This window comes from Mus caroli, chromosome 9 (genome assembly GCF_900094665.2).
Source record: "Mus caroli chromosome 9, CAROLI_EIJ_v1.1, whole genome shotgun sequence".
NCBI lineage: Eukaryota > Metazoa > Chordata > Mammalia > Rodentia > Muridae > Mus > Mus caroli.
In genome coordinates, this window is record NC_034578.1 from 24,749,118 (window position 1) to 24,767,173 (window position 18,056).

The following is an 18,056-nucleotide window of genomic DNA, read 5'->3' on the forward strand; positions in this document are numbered from 1 at the left end:
TCCCTAGTGCTGGGATTCCAGATGTGCACCACCATGTGCAACTTGATGCTTAACTTTCTAACACAACGATTGCAGTTGTTCAGTGAATACACCTTATGACTGCAATAACAGACAGGGAAATCCTGACTGATGGTGGCCCCTTATTCCACACTCTTTTGTTGAAAGCTTAGTAAACGTATCACTTTCATGAACACTAAGGGTGGCACTCACTGGCACCAAGCCCCTTGATCAGCTCTAGAACCAAAGCCCTGACACCACAAGGGATGCTTCCTTGGTCTCTTTGTACTCTTCAGGTCTTGAGGGTTCTCTTCTTCCTTACTCCTTATAGGCACTCCATTTATTCATTTATTCATCATGCATGTACCATCTGCAGAGAAATTCCCCGCAAGGAGTTCACATTTAAGATAAGAAAAGAACTGTATAAAAAGGAACAATTACAGTAAAATATTGCAAGTATTATGATAGAGAGATGAGAAAATGGTTGTAGGCTACAGAACAAATATTGGGAGATAATTAGAAGGTTCCCTTATTTTTCCGTATTGATCCCCCAGGGACAAGAAACTGGATGTAAACATCTAAGATAGGCAGTGGACATAGCTCATAGATATTATTAATACAAAAATAAGCAGATTATCAGAACTACAGCACATTCATTGTTCAAGAACTCTGTGATGGAATAAATAAACATTTGTTAAGGGAACAAGTACCATGAAAAACATTAAAACTCTAAACAGCCAAAGGGCCATACTGTGCAGTTGGTGATAAAGTTGACTCAAGACCTCCTGGAGGGGGATGAACTAACATCCACAGTGTCAAATCAGACTGGAATCTAAAGTTCAGTATCCATGCAGAGGTACAGAGCACACTGTCCCTCCTGCACCAGGGAGTTTCATGATCCTTGATGATTGTCAAGAGGGTCAGAGTCAGTGGTAATTGAGAACTGGGAGCAGGCAGCAATGGAGAACTGGGAGCAGGCAGCAGTGGAGGCCTTCGGCGGATGCTAAGGGTGACCTTACTGAGCAGGTTCTGGATGTGGGCTCCAAGAAGATGAGATATTTCAACTGCTCCGTCTTGGGATGAAATACCAGACTTATTTGCATTTAAGTGTTTGAAAGCATCTCTTCTTTCAAAAACAAGAGTGGATACAGTATTTACTTCTCCATTAACTATCTCCGGTGAGACATTTTCTTTCATTTACTTGGAGTCCTTAAACTGGGTATTTTCTTTAGAAATATGGCATGATACAACTAGGAAAATATCTTTTTAAAATTACAACCTTACAAATTACTTTGGACTGATTTCCACCTTCTCTTAACTTCCTTCTCATTCTGACAACATAGTGGCTATAATAGCCACCTTACAAGACTGCCTGTTAGAAGTATTAGCTTATTATATGTGAATAGATAAAAAATGTTAGTGTAAGGCCTGGTGAGAAACAGTTTATTGCAAAGTAAACATTGGTTTTATCCTCCTATCCTTCCCTTGGACCCTCAATGTCCTCATTTTCTAGGGCTTCTAAAAGAGATCATTCCAGCTTCTTTAGAAAAATGAAACCATGCTTTTGAGTCATTCCTCTATTGAAAGGTAAAACATAGACACACACATTTCTCAGACTTGGATTATTAAAGGGAAAAGCTTCAAAAATGCATTAATAAAGTTTTTGGTAGATCTTGACTTTCCAGCTCATCACCAAAGGCATGGAGAGAACTATTAGGCAAACTATATATTTTCAAGAAAAGATCAGCCCAGATATAAAAACACAGGACAGGATATGATTTCTTAGCATTCATCAGGTTCAGAATTCCATTCCCAAAATAAAAGGGAGTTCGACCCATCATTTCAGCCATTGCCTAGAACCAGAAGAGAATTTAGCCCAGCGCCTGAGGGATTCCAGGCACACTTCCAGAGTAGTAGATGTGGAGCTGTGTCTTATAGGCACAGAGGAATGTAGGACAAAAAAGACATACAGAGGCCTATCCCATGAATCCCGTGAATGTAGAAGAAACACAAGAAGGCTGAACATTGGAACATGGGCTACTTGAAAGAATGCAATTGGAGAAAACCAACAGGAACAGCAAGAACCCTCTATGTCCAATCTTTACTCACTGTAACAAGTTTCCATCTACAAAGTTCATACTTGAGAACCAAACAATCAAGTGACAAAAGAAACACACACATGCATGTACAAACACACATACACACAGTGGTTTGCTTTGTGTTGGGCCACACTCATAACTACATAACTATACCTGGGGTATATATAGCTTACAGGATATAGATTGGACACTCTTGATAGACACTTAGAAACTTTGCAGCAAGTAGTCACATATTGGAATTTGCCCTAAAGGAAATAAGGGAGTAGGAAGATTTACTCAGAAGAGGGAAAGGATTGGGTTTGCAATTAAGAAAGATCCTCAGGCAGCAGGATAAAAATGACAAGAGGGAATTCTGGAGGTAATAACCCAAGTAAGAAGGGATGAGGAAAAAGAAGCAACAATGGTGGCAGAGACCAGAGGCCTGGCATACTGTAAGATAGAGAATACACATGCCCAATATTCTATGTTTTCAGCTCAGCCAACTGGGTAGAAGATGGTTGATTCTGAAAGCTTAAGGAGATGATGCTATCCGATGCATTTTTGGGCATATTCAGTTTTAAGTACCATCCGTAGAACTTCCAGGTGGAGATGTTTAAGTGTTATCAGCATTTTCCCGAGTCATCCAATCATATCTGCATGGTCCACAAGGGATGCCTGATTTCTTTTCTCTGTCAACCTCCCTAATTCCAAAGGAACTTTAGCTCCTTAGATCATCCATCTGCAGCTCATTTCTTACCCCTATTTCCTCTTTATCTTGATTTTTGTTTGGAGGAGGTGCTGTTTTAATGCTTGCTGGGATGGAAGGTAGAGAGCAGTTCTCCGATTAGGTAGTCAGGAAGTAACAGATGATTTCAGCGGAGATAGGGCATTGGTACAACTCTCCTACCACCTTATAGCTTGTGGCACTTCCTGTGTCTAACACAAAAGGTCAAGCCATTATACACTGGGTAACATGAGAATAATTGAACATAAAGAAACTTTGAGAATATGTGTGTGTGTGTATATATATATATATATNTGTGTGTGTGTGTGTGTGTNTANANATNTNTATATATATNTNTATATATATATATATATATATATATATATATATATATGCACAATATAGTAGCACAAGTGTTCTTTGTATTTTTATCATATAGTCTGATTTGCTTGAAAATCAAGGCAAGATTTTATGCTTCCAAACCTTATCAGAGGGCCTACCGCTAACAAAGAAGAATACATTTTGTTTGAGCAATTTAAGAATATAGTGTTTTGTTTTCCTCCACTGGTCCAAGAGAAATCTCTCTGAAGCCAGCTAAAGAGGGATATCACTGAACCTTGACATCTTGGTGACTAGCTACATCCAGAGGACTTCTTAATCTGGCTCTTCAAAGTCACAAGAGGTTCAGCTGATGTGTGTATAGTTCAGGAGGCAAGGCCTTCCAAATGAGGAACAACATCTTGAGTATAAGTCCTGATTCTGCCAAATAATATCTGTATACCTGAGGGCTTAAATCATAACACCTTACATGCTCAGTTTACATATCCTTAAGTACAGCTACTAACTACTTGGTACCTAAGAGCATTGCTATCTGGTACCTAAGAGCAAACTTGTTACAAAAATTCCTGGTACAGCTCTTTGCCTATAGTTATATGCCACAGCATCTGTAGCAGCTTTCTCTGCCCTGTCTTACTCCTCTTCCAAAGCACCTCCAGCTCCCATACATGGTGTTCTTGAAGGCTTAATGTACATGGTTGCTTTTTAAAGTGTCAATTTCTTAGCCCTGTGGTTGGAGGCATTGCTGTTCAAGATGGCTAGGAAAGACTCAGGGATACAGAGCAGAAAGAAACCTGTAGGTAATATGCCCAGTTTTTGTTGTTGTCAGAGAATGAAGATGTTTGTTTGTTTGTTTGTTTGTTTGTTTGTTTGTTTGTTTGTTTCAAGACAAGGTTTCTCTGTGTAGCCCTGGCTGTCCTGGAACTCACTCTGTAGACCAAGCTGGCCTTGAACTCAGAAATTCATCTGCCTCTGCCTCAGAGCACATAGCCTAGAGATGAATTTGAGCTTCTTGGAAGAGATCTGATCTGTGGAACATTGGATAGCAATTGACAGGAAATCTTCAATGTGAATGAAGGCATCAATGAAGGCATCAATGAAGGTTATCACATACAGGAGCATCCAGTTGTGCAAAGCATAGTCCTGGAGGAGATGTAATTACAATGAAGCAAAAGACAGAGCTTTCCTACCTTATAGTCACAGGAAATAAATTAAGTGTCCATCTCCATGCTCAGTCTGTTTTCAACACTATCCACTCTCCATGCTCCTTTCCCAATGCCTTGGAGAACTCATTTAATATAGGCAAGGAAAGTACAATGCATTGAGATGTCTAGTGCCTAGGCCCTGCAGGAATATTGGCCCTTTCAGGATGTCCTGTCCCTCAGGAACAAAGCAGGCTCAAATCTGCCCTGCAGTCTATGTCTTTTGTTCATGGTCTTGTTCTATACATGGTACATTCATGAGGAAAGTTGCTCTGGTCACTTCACTTTGTGTCTCTCTGTCTCTAAAAGTCTCAGGGAAGTCAGCTTAGTAAAGTAATAATCACTGTGTGGTTTGGTCAGCTAGAACAGTGAAAGGACTCTTGGAGGACCTCAGAGACAAAGGCTCTAATTCCCTGCTTGGCACAGCTACAGTCTTGATCTCCATGCAGTATCAATATGGACAACGGGATCCATGATTTCTCCCTGTCGCATATTTTCCAGCTTGTGTGAGAGTGTTTCCAGTACCCAAGGCAGTCTGCTGCTTTGAATGGGTTGCTTTTGATGTCAATTCCTGACCGAGTCTCTCAGATTTCCCTCTTGTCCCTGCCTCCCTCTTCCTGCATTGATCTCAGTTCTGTGGGCAGCCTCTCACTCTCCCACCTGTTCCTAATTCTCACCTTAAGAAAACTCAAAGTGCTGAGGAGGAGTGTAAGACAGGAAGGAGAAGTTTCTGTGGGGGTGAGGAACACTTTTCTTGTGAACATACACGGTTTGGTTGCCAAGCACTGAAATCCCCCAGTGGATATCACATCCCTGAGCACCCAGGCCCACCATGTGTGCAGAGAAGAAACTAGCAGGGAGAGAAGGCAGTGTGCAGAAAGCTGCTAACTTCTATGGATATGCTAAAACCACAATGAGGATAGATACCTTTGTGAATGTTAACTCTCATAATGTTAAAAACAGGCACAGATCCATGGATTATTGTCACTGAAGACAGTCTACTGCTGGACTGACAAAGCTGGAAATTTAAAACAGATCCATCCCATTCAAAGCTGATGTTCTTTGAGATTCAACAGCAAGCTTGTCCCAGAATCAGGACTGACCTTATGTTCCCAAACACACTTAGCTCTCCTTACTAAAAATAAGAACTGCTCACTTAAGCATCATGCAAGTCTGGCTTCTTGTCAGCATCCATAAGGAGATCAGGTATTCCTATCTACTTAAAGAAAATAGAGCTAAGTTCCTAGACAATCTCCCGACTCCAAGGCCATGACTAGAAAAGTCTTGCTTTTTACAAGGAGAAACAAGCTGATGGCATTGGCTCATGAGCCTGGCCCTAAACTGTGTAGAACTCTGAGAACATTAAGTGAGAAGCAAGTCTGAAATCTCACCAAGTACTAAGGGAAAGAGCAACTTAATCTCAGCCTCTACATACACCATCAAAGATTTTATGAATAAGAAGAAATATCTTTTTATTCTAGTCTTACAAAAAAAGAAGTCAGCAAAAATCATAGTCTATGGATTTGTACTTGGACATTAAGTCTCCATTTGTACTCTGAAACATTAAGTCCATATAATTTTCCATTTAAGAAAATGTGAGCCACTAATTTCTTAAAATTATTATATTAATGTAAATCTGTCAGTATAAACTAACAATCATCTATCCACCCAATTGTCTTATATATATTGGTCACTTTTCTCATTTCCCTGAACAACTAGAAATGACAACTTAAAGAGAGGAATGTCTTATTCTCAATCTGTTTCAGGAGACTCAATTAGTAGTCATTTGGCTCTGTGATTATGAGCCAGTTAAGACAGAGAAGGCCATGGCAACAGGAGGGCACATGAAGGAAGGAGGGTAGGAAGGAGGAAAAAAGATGCTTATGTGTAGAGCACAGGGAAAAAATGGGCCCCAGAGACATGCTTCAGTCGACTGTTTTCAACCAGCCCTACCTGTTACCTTTCATACCTCCCAATAGTGCCCTCATAGCATGGAACTAGAGAAAGATTAATGCACTCACTAAGTCAGTGCTCTTAGGAACTACTGAGCATTGGAGACATCCTTATAGGTGCACATGGAAGTAGGAATATTCTAGATGTTCTTCAACCCCATCAAGTTGAGAATCAAGATTCTCATACTATGTCTCTGTCTCCCAATCCCACTGCCATTAACAATCTGTCTATCATATATTCTCTTGACTATGACCCTCTGTCACCCTCTAATATAGTACACTAAGAACAACGGGCAGGTTCTATGATTTCTGCTTTCCCAACATGTATAGCAGTGCCTAGCCGTTAGTGGCCTTCCTGTCTATTGAGTGAAGGCATGGCTTTTAAGGTGAAGAGAAGCAAAGGAAAATGTTCCTTTGAGCAGAGCCAGTATAAAAAGGTGTTGAAAGGATCCTGTGGCCATGAAAGGTCCTGAGAGCAGAGCATCAGAAGTACAGTTTCTTTGTCTGAAATGATATTGGACTGAGAGGAACAGGCGCTCTCTCTCTTAATCACATTCTTCTTTATCTAGCTTAGCAGCACTAATCTTTTATTGTGATAACATCTCATATTTTCAGAGGTTTTGGTATGACAATTTAAGTTGGCTAGATAAGGCATCTATACCACAGCATCCAAGGGCTTGACCTCCTTCTAATGCTAGCTGAAGGTGAATGGGAGTTGAAGTCCAGCCTCATAGGTTCCAGGTTTATTTCTGCCTACCTTCTTTTCCTATTCTGATCATCTACCGTCATGTTAGAACTACAGGGTTCTTGCACCTCCTGTCTGCTCTGAGAAAGGCAAACGTCACCTTCCTCAGCACATTTTTTTCACGAGCCATAAATCCATCTCATAACTCCCCTAAAGTGACCATCATGTCAGGCCTCCTCATTGCACCTAAAGACTGAAAAAAACTTAAAAAGGAAAAACATTCATTTCCAAAGAAATATCACAGTTGAAGGCTAAAAGGGCTAGTTCAATGAGGAGGGAATGAGACCTGGGAGTTTGGACCAGAGATGCCCAGTGTCCAAAGCATTCTATCGAGAGCATCTGCTGTGTGTTCTCACTGTAACAAATCCTATAAAAATCTCATTGACACAAGATGTGATCCTGACTTCAGTCATGTAAGAGATGGTTGTGAGGAAAACATGAATACACACACATACACACATACACACACACACACACACACACACACACACACACACACACACACATGGAGTGGGTGGGGGGAGACAGAGACAGAGAGACATAGATGATTAAAATGTTAAATGTGGAGAATGTTCTGTAGAGATCACTTCCCACTGGGCAAATGCTGGTAAGTGACTAAATCACAAAGAATATTCTAGAAGCACAAATTACCTTACTTTCCTAAACATAAGTTTCCTTCCAGTAACTTAGAAAGGTTATCTGAGGGAGTGACTCCAAAGATCTACATCCTTAGTTCAGGAAATTAATAGTCCCCCAAAGATGTTTCTAAATAATAAAAGGTATTCAGGAAAGGGGTGGTGCAAACACCCACTTGGGTGAGAGCCTGGCTGCTTTGCTCCAGTCCTGGCCACATCAGTAAACAGAACCGCAGCAATCAATTTGGCTTTTTTGATGCAGACAAAACCATAAAGGAAAAGCATGAGAAGAGGTAATAAAAGCCCTCCTCGTACAGTTAATAGAGAGCCTCCTAGATGGAACAAGCCCAGCTGTTGCCGCTGCAAATTTACTTCTGTTTTCAAGTTCAAATAGAGACTAAAACATTATCTTCGCAGGAATTGATTTTACGTCTTCCAAACACATATGCCACCTTAATTGTGATTTGTGTGATAGCTCAACTGCTGAAAGCTTTCGTTTATCTCTACCTGGTTAAACAACTTTAAATAATAACAAGTCAATATATCTGTCTATTGACCAGGGCTCTTCTGCAGCACCAGAGTACATGGTTGAGGACGAAAGAGATGTTTAACCCTTTGCCAAGCTCAGACTCACATCCATTTTCCCCAGCTTGGTTTTAATGGTGAGGCATAACTGCCTTCAAATTGAAATGAATACAAAAGTATAGACACTCCATGTGGTGTCTTTTCTTTGTTTGCTTGCCTGTTTTCAGCCTTAACATATCTCTTAAAAGAAAAAAAAATGTTGATTTAAAAAAAATACTTCTGTTCTGAATTTTCTCTCTCATTTTCCTTATAGGGTATTTACTTGAATAAGTGGTACTGAAGAAAAGGTTTTGTTAAAACCCTACACAAACAAAATTAATGCAAGCTTCCTTGAGTATTTCTTGTAAGACATGCCTGTAAAGATAGGAAGACTCAAAGCCATATGGAATGTGCAAAGGGGAGTGGGGACAGGGGATTCTTCTATTAGAGCATCTTAGGCTTGCAGGGGTTTAGAGAACAAATGTTTTGGTCCCTGCTGGTGGTGAGTGTTTTGTTTGTTTTTGTTTTTAAACACGTTTGTTGTTGTCAATTTTGATTTTTATATTTACTGGTCTAAATCATTTCTGGACCACTAGAAAGCCAAGAATGTTGCAAACCCTTCAGTCAGAGCCCAGCCCCTCCATACCAGCTTCTTCATGAGAAAAGGACAGGCCACCAATGTTGGCCTCTTGGTATAATGGCAACAGACAACCCCAATATAGCATTGGTAACGGGGTCTGTTCTTCTCATGACTTGAAGTTTCCTTAGGGTTGAGGACTCATAATGATGGGGAGTGGGCTCTCTCTTCTCATGCTGCTGCAAATACTGAGCAAAAAGACAAGGGGTACCTTCTCTGACCTTCCCTGTAGTATTGAGACATTTTGCATCACTACAAAATAAGGAGAGTATGGAAAGAAAAGGCCTGTCCCTTGCATCTGAGTAGAATTCTAGATATTGTTATTACATCCCCAGGGAGGGACAAGGACAGCAGGAATTTTTTTTTTCTGCCAGGAGGGGGAGGAAAGAAGGAAAAACCAAAGCCAAGTACAGCTCTCTGCAAGACTGTTCTGGGGAGAGACAAGGGATTCACAAGCTCTGGTCTTCTCAGTGAGGGACTTCATGGGAATTCTGGGTTTGTTTTGCTTGAAGGTTCCACAATCTTGGCTTTAAAACTTTGTTTCCTGGTTAATAGAAGCCACGTTGAGATTCTCATTCAAAATATCCCCTTCCCTTAGTCTTGCTCTTTACTCCTGTCCCAGAAGTGAGCCCTACAGATTCTCTGGAAGTAAATAATAATGGTCCTAACTTAACAAATAATCACATTTGTGACTGACAGGGCCTCATGACCAGTGAACTCTTAGGATGCAAAGCTATCCGTAATTACTAATTAGAAGAGCTCATCTGGGGTGCGTGTTCAGCCATCAATGGACACTTTTTGACTCTTTCCTGCTTGTATCCCTTGTGATTTCCTCCAGGGCAAGGATTTTTCATTAATTATCTTGTTTTCCCCGACAAGAATTGAATGACAATTCCACTTACTCATTTATGATTATTACTTTTTTGACTCCATAACTGCCTCATTGGGATATGAACGTCCTCGTTTCATGTTGACACTGAAATGACATTTGTACTAAGACATTCTATACACCACTATAAAAATGACTCCCAGAGGCCTTAATTTTTCTGGTACACTGTGTCTATTAAAATATGGTTTGTCTATACAGGCTTACTATGCAGCATGTGGGTATTTGCCCAAACAATATAACATAGGATCTAACCACTCCCTCCTCTGCAACATGCTATCAAATCAGTATACATGTCATGGTTTTTAATTGCTCATACTGTGCGACAGTCCCCTTTTATATCTGCATAGCAGTGATGTGACATAGCAAAGACAGGCATACCCTTACAGTGACTAAGATGCAAGTGTGTACTTTCTTCTGCTTATCAGTTTGGTGGAGTAGAGAGGGCAATACTTCACCTGTCATATAATAGTCACTGAATAAATACAAGTCGAATTGCATTAAATGAGGGGTGAGCAGGACTGCTCACCTTCAGGGTAGGAGCTGATTAGTCTTACGTAGAATCTAAGGCGGCAGCCAGTGGAAGCTTTGTGAACATCTCCTTCTTCATTTTCTAATCTAAATAAACCGTCCAACTCACTAAACCACATGATTCTTCAATACTGGCTGCATGTAGGAAAGGAGAATGAAGAGCAACGGAGAGAGAGGAGCAACTGGAGGGAGAAGCTGGGAAGGGTAGAGCATCATGGAGACACTGGGTCAAATGCAGATCGAGCCAAGACTCATTTTTTAAAGGGAGAAAGAGAAATCCCGAGTACAAAATATCACTAAAATAAAGAGGTAAAATTCCAGCTTTGACACCACTTATGCCTGGTCCCGCTCGGTCCCTGGTGTCATGGTGCCCTCATGGTACAGGTGCATAATAAATCCTACTCTCCATAGGGAGGGAAGACTCTGCTGGTCCCTGGGGAGGATTCTCCAGCTCTCTCTATCCACAGCCACCCCGGGGAAGAAACAGATATAAGAAAGAAAACAGAGAAATTAACCCCAGGTATAGAGATGTCTCTTCCTGCAGCAGGGGACATGGGAAGGGCAATTTTAAACTAAAAGGACTGCTTCAAAATACAGAGATTGGCAGAGTCAAAACCGAAATCACACATCTGGTGAGGTGTATAGGGAGCTGCAGTGCCACCCTGTATGCCCATCCACTCCTCAGTTCTTCCTTTGTGCACAGGGGGGCACTAGCAATACACTGCCTGCAGCCCCAGCAACCTGCTCTCTCTGCAGCTGCTTGGGAAGGACTTAATTACACCCACTTCCAAGTGAGCATGGCAAGCTGCTCGGGGAGCAGGTCTGCAGGGCAGCCCTGCTGCCTCTGCTGGCTTCAAAGTCACCTCCTTTAGGAAATGTGTCCTTCCCTGGTTAACCCCACTTACCCTGGATTGCATTGAATCCCTGTGGCTCCCTTGTGTGTTGATCATTTGGTCCTTTACCTACTGGCATTGAACATGTTGTCTTTTTAAAATGTCCCAAGACATTTCTCTTTCCCTTCTTTATCCTAAGCTCCTATTGTCCAAAACCATGTTTTCCCTCGATAGTTCTGACAGGGAAAGGCTATCCCATAGGCGTGATGCAGAAGAAGGATGAATATTAAGTTGAGTGACAGACACACTGTGGTCCTAAGATCACTGGCCTCCAGGAAACACTAGGCAAGCTCTTTTGCTTTTGTGAGCCTCAGTTTCCTTATCTGTTAATTAATAGTAATCACCACTAAGTCACTGTGTGAGAATTAATAACCAAAAATTACCTGCAAATGTTTGGCTGGATGCTGGAATACACGGAGAGCTTCATCACCGTTTGAAGGAACGAAAGGATTCTCAGGCTTTCTTTCCTGACCGCTGAATGAATTGACAGAATTTTCCTGCCCCTTTTCACAAATAGCCCTGTGGTAAGTACAAAGACCCAACTGATAAGATAAGACTTTATACCTAACAAGCCCATAGGCTCACAGGACAGTTCAAACAGTGTCATCAAAATACAAAACGATATTGCTAGAACCAGGATGTCAGAAAACACTGGTGAGAGACCTACCCTGCTGTTTTTTAGCCTTTCAATCATTTGATTATTACCAATGAAGACTTGGGAGCCAGATGGCCAGGTTGAACACCTGCTAGCTGACAGAGCAGAGAAAGCACCCAGCTGACCTTCCTTCCTACCTGATTTCCCACCAGCAATGCTGCCCTCTCTCATGCACTCTCTACTTCCAATTCCTTGACACTCAGTGTCCCTCCCTTCTACTTCCTGTGCATCTCTCCTTCTGTCCTCCTGACTCCTGCTCTCTCTCTCTCTCTCTCTCTCTCTCTCTCTCTGTGTGTGTGTGTGTGTGTGTGTGTGTATATGTTTTAATGATCCTATGTCTACTGCCTATCAATGGATTGTTTGCTCTGCCTCTTGAACTATGTTTAACTTTATTTAATCCCATTCTCAATATTCAAGCATAAAGCTCTCAGATTAAAGGTGTATACTAAGACTGAGCCACACCACAGCTAAAACCAGGGTATTTCCAGTAAATAACATAATGTCAGGCTTTACAATATGACGAAATATCCTCCAACTCTGCCCTAGCAGAGGAAGGAGACAGGAACAACTTAATAACCCTTTTCCTAGCCCTGGAGCAACTAAAATGCATACAGGCAAGGGCACCCCACTCTACCTTCACCCCTAATCCTCAGTGTCCTCCACCAATAAGGTTACCGTTTGGCTTACAAATATGAGACCTAGGGTTAGTTCTTGTCACCCATAAGTCAAACAGCTAGGGCTCTGTCTTAGTTAGGGTTTTATTTCTGTGAAGAGACATCATGACCACAGCAACTCTTATAAAGGAAGACATTTAATTGGGGCTGGCTTACAGTTAAAAGCTTTAGTCTATTATCATGGTGGAAATCACCATGGCAAGCAGGCCAACACAATGTTGGAAAATAAGCTGAGAGTTCTACATCCAGATTAATAGGCAGCAGAAAGAGAGAGAAAAAGCCACTGGGTTTGGCTTGATCATTTGAAAACACACTTCCTCCAACAAGACCATACCTTCTAATAGAACCACTCCCCATGAATTTATGGGGGTCATTTTCACTCAAAGCACCACAGTTTCCTTAACGCATTTGTAGAATGTGAGTATCCTACTGCCCTTAGTATGGATGAGAAAGCTTCAAGGAAACAAAACTGAATATGCTTAGCACATAGTGGACATCTGAAGCTGTTTTCCTACAGCTTGTCTGAAGCTAAGAAAAACTCACAACTTGGGTGTCTTTTTAGATGTCCCTCTGTTCTCAGAGGTGCTCTATGTTAACCAAGAGAATAGTGCATTAAAGGAAATAAGCCAGGCACAAAAAGGCAAATGCCACTTGATGTCACTCACCTTTAGAATTTAAAAAGACCATGCTCATAGGAGTACTGATCAAATTAAGGTTTGGTAAAGGCCAGGGATTGGTTGCCAGGACAGAGTCATAGCTACCTGCGTAGGAAACCCTATGAGATGGTTATGGCTAATGATATATAAAATAATTAGAAAAGGGTTTGGCATGATCTCATGACAAAGAGACAAGGGATAAATAAACTAAATAACCTGACTTATTCATTAGTCAATGTAAAAATGTAACAAAACATTATAGTCTATATCATAAACATACAAAAGTATTTATTACCTGTCAGTTAAAGAAAGAAGGAAGGAAAGAAGAGAAAGGTGGGAGGAGGAAGAGAGGGAAGGAAGGAGGAGGAAAGGAAGAAATGCTTTCCCTTTGATCTTAATTATTTAAGTGAGGAGAAGACCACCGGATTGGAGGATTGAAGATACCTTTAGAGATGAAAATGACCAATAGGTTTGCTGTTCCAAGGTAGATTTACAGTTGCTTTGGACATTTAGCCCATGGGCTGGGAAGCATTGCCAGAAAGTACTGAGAAGTTAGGATTTCCTCATCCTTCACCTCTCAGACCACAGACTCTTTACTAGTTTTTCCATGTTCAGAGAAGAACGGAGTTGAGAATTGAAACCTTACTTCTAAAATGTAGGGTGGGCAGGATGTCTCAGCAGGAAAAGGCATCTATCTGCCATGCAAGCCTAGGGATTTCAACTTGATTCCTGAAAACCCACATAAAGGCAAGAACCAACTCCACACAGTTGTCCTCTGACTTCCACATATGTGCAGTAGCATAAGCAGCTTCCTCCCACCCCCTCACAGCATACAATAATAACAGCTTGGAAGACTTTAAATAAAGATTACCCAATTTTTAAGTTATATCTTAAGTAATTTTATCTTTTTCTTTTGCTGAAAATTCCTTTCTTTTGTCTTCAAAGTGTATTTCCCAGTCTGCTTAATTTGGAGGAGAAAAACAGCCCAAACTTAGAACACTGGCTTGAAGAGCTTGAACACTGACAAATTCTTCTTGACCCCGACAGTTGTTTTGGTTCTTGAACTTTTCACGACCTTGCCCCTGTTTATGTGACCCTCCAGGGTCTTCCTCTCCCTCTTCTCCAGTTTAAGGAAATATAGTCTCCCCAAAAGAAAATGCCTCCTCTGGTTTTAAGGAGCCTCTATTGACCTCTACATGACCCTGGTGAACTTGTAATGAAAGAATTGATCTTTGTATGACTGGGTTCTCAGGATCTGTGGGTTGTTGTGTTCTTGGGATGACTGAAAGGGGGGGGGGGCATGACACATGTCCTACTCAAGTTAGCTATTGTAACCTCACCACTAAACAGTGTTCTGTAAAATTGATTTAGCTACACCAAGAGATATCAAGGCTCCATCATCTTCCTTGAACTGAGCCTTCCTTCCAAAATTCTCCTAGGACAGAGTCAGTTGAGAGCTATGAATCTCACTTGTGACTAGATTCGTGTTTTTCTCTTCTATGTAAATATTTCTTACTGGTCTTGGCATATATACAAGAGAATTCATTTTTGCATTCTCTATTTTGGGATGCACTGTTTTTGTTTAAAAACCATTATTACCTCTTGTGGTAAGCTAAAAAAAAAAATGGTTTGTTAAAAAGAAATTTCCATGCCCTAATCACTTCAATTGTTGACCCATATACATAAAAAATTAAATAACTAAGTAAAGAAATGGAAGAAAAGAAAATAGAAGTTCCAAATGAAGTCATCGATTTTGCTTTGTTATTCAGTTATATGAACTCTTATTTCTTGGTTCATTTTTGTATTATTAAAGGAAAATAAATTGTAATTGATAATTTGTAAAGAATAAAGGTATATTCGGCTCATAGTTCTGGGGTCCTAGAGACTCAAAGTCAAGGTACCACATCTGATGAGGCCTTTTTTATTGTTGAGAAATCTCTGTAGGGACTGGAGGCGATACATGTCACATGAAAAGACAGCCACAACCAAGAATGAGGGCACCAACACACTGACTTTTCTACGAGATCCACTTTTGAGCAGATAAAGCCATTCCTAAGAGCAAGGTCCTCTTTACTAATGGCCTCACAGAGGTCCTACCTGGCCTTGCCTCTCAAGACTGAAACTGGAAGTGAGATTTCCACGTGAATTTTGGTGGAAACACTCAGTCCATGGTACTTTTTGAGAGGGATTCAGAGGGAATGACACACAGAATATGAGATTCTGACTAGAAGACAGAAATGGGCAAGCTGTAAGTCAGTCTAGGGATCCTGGAAGAGGCATGGTTCCAGTACACCTCTCCATTGTTCAAGGACATAGGACCTAGAAGATGTCATGACTTCAGCCCAGTTATGTCTGATGCTGACCTCTTGCCTTCATAATTGTAACAGAGTAAGTGTGTGCTCCTCTAAGTGCTTATTGTGGTGACTTGTTCCAGCAGCTAGAAATATCTAATACATCATCCATTACTTCTTTTGATGGCTGGATATTTTCCCCAACACTAATTGCCTCTTTAGAGCCTCACCACAATCTCCCATAATAAACCATGCTCCCAACCATCATGATGAAAACATATATTACAAAATGGTCCATGATGACATGTGAGACATTTTTAAATGAACTTGGACATTTCTAGACAGGACTCTTCTGAACTAACAGGAGAGTGTGAATGCTATCGTCTGTGTCAAACACCTTAAAGGTTAAATAAAACATTTCTGGTGACAAAATTAAATACAATATGTAGATGAACCTGAAGACTCAGAAGTGACTAACCCAACTTCCCAGAGACACTAATGTGACCCAGAGAATCATGAAGATGCTGGGGCTGAAGAGATGGCTCTGTGATCAAAGTTCTTGCACTATAGTGTGAGGAATAGAGTTCTGATCTTCCAAACCCATGGGAAATGCCAGGTGGGTGTGGCAGCCCAGACTCAGAAGGCACAGACAGAGATTTCCAGAGAAAGCTGGTTAGGGAGACTAGACATATCTGTGAGCTCTGGGTTTGACTGATACAGCCTGACTAAGTAAATAATGTAGGAAGGAGGCTGAGATTGCAGATGATTCTCAATGCTAGTTTCCGGTCTCGACATTGATACGAAATCACATGCATGCACACACAATGGACAACATACCCAACACAATCAGAAAATTAAAAAAAAAAAAAAGGAAATCACAGGATGGATAATGACATAAAGGACAGAATATATAGTGCTTTAGTGGGATGCAGACCAACCACTATCCTGTGTGTAGGTTGCTTTGAATCTGTTCTCTATATGAACTAAAATGCCAATGCAATTTAATCACCTAACCAAAAAAAAAAAAGCCTTTATTTCTTGGCCAGAGAAGGGCAAGGAAGGTAGCTCCTTCTTCATCACAGGGGAAAACAATTCAGTGACAGGTCCTGATATTACACAAAACTCAAATTTTTTAATTAGATAAAACCAGTTTAATACATACACAATCCCTAACAATTTGGCACAGGCAACTAGCAGGCCACCTATTATTGCTGTCTCTACAATATACAGAACATCTCACAGGAGGCTATAAAGAGGAGTTCTTCTCAGAACTTTAAAACAGAAGAGGAACATCCAGAATTATAATGTTTAAAGTAAAAGAGAGACCAAAAATTCCTAAGGTGGAAAATTAAGAACGTGTAGAAAAGAACAGGTGGCTTAAATAAATAAATAAGGAAGCAAGTGAGCACTGATGGTGAAGAAGAATTAGGTCGTTTCATTTGTCAGCTATTCATTCAGTAAATGCTTATCGAATGCTAATGGTGATCCAAGTACCCTTTCAAGTTTCCAGTGATTTAACGATGAACAAAACACTCTTCCAGCCAGCATGGACTTAGTGAGGGGCACATAAAGCTTTCAAGTGAGTATATGAAGCCTCCTCAGTCAATGATGGTGCTGGAAAGGGGCAGAACAGGAGCTGAGCTATGCAGATATTGGAATGGAGGTGGGGGTAGAAGTGGAGTGGAACAGAACAGCAGACAAAGATCTTAGAGAGAAAATTGCTCATGGTCATGTTCATGGGAGTAATGGTCCTAAGGTGTGTTTGGGTGCAAGAGAAGCTGGAAAGGAGTCAAGCTTGAGTTGTGGAAAAATAGAATTAAGAGATCTAGATGCTGAGAGTCCTGATTATTCTGGATCATACCTATATGCGAGATGTCTTAGTCACTGCTGTGTTGCTTTGAAGGGACACCATGGCCAAGGCAACTCTTACAAAGGAGAGCATTTAATTGGGGGCTTGCTTATAGTTTCAGATGTTTAGTCCATTTTCTTCATGGCACAGGCATGGTGGTACACAATGCTGGAGCAGGAGCTGAAAGCTACATCCTAATGTGCAGGCAGAGAGAGGAAACTGGCCTTGGTGTGGGCATTCAGAACCTCAAAGGACAACTGCAGTGACACACTTCCACCAACAAGGCCATACCACTTTAATCCCTGTAATCCTTTCATGAAGTGCCACTGCACTACCCAGTGACTAAGCATTCAAATATATGAGCCTATAGGGACTGTTTTATGCAAATCATCACACCTGATAACCATATCTAGTTAGTTTGTCAAAGTGGGCTGGGAAATCACTGGATCATAAAAGTACTAAAAATAGAAGGATATCTGTTGGTTTTCAGACCCAGGACAAGTAGCTGACCTGGCTGCAGCATTCTCCCAGAATCCTTCAGTTCCTACTGGTTCAGGCCATGGCTGGCATTCTTCACTCTATGCTGAACTTTCCAGCTGAGGGGCAGACCTTCCTCTCACCAGAGGCTCTTTACTCTATAGTCCTAACATTCTGGTTCTTTCCCCTTCCCCACACATAACACTCTATCTATCTGCACATGCACTTTCTCTCGTTCTTTTCCCCTCCCCTTCATCTCCCTCGGGTTGTTCAA

At 41.1% G+C, this 18,056-nt stretch overlaps 1 long non-coding RNA gene across 1 annotated transcript in view; it reads right to left on the bottom strand.

Moving 5' to 3' along the window:
- Positions 1-18,056, bottom strand: part of LOC110301585 — a 159,961-nt gene that overhangs the window by 133,498 nt on the left and 8,407 nt on the right. The gene's annotated exons all lie outside the window — the stretch shown is intronic.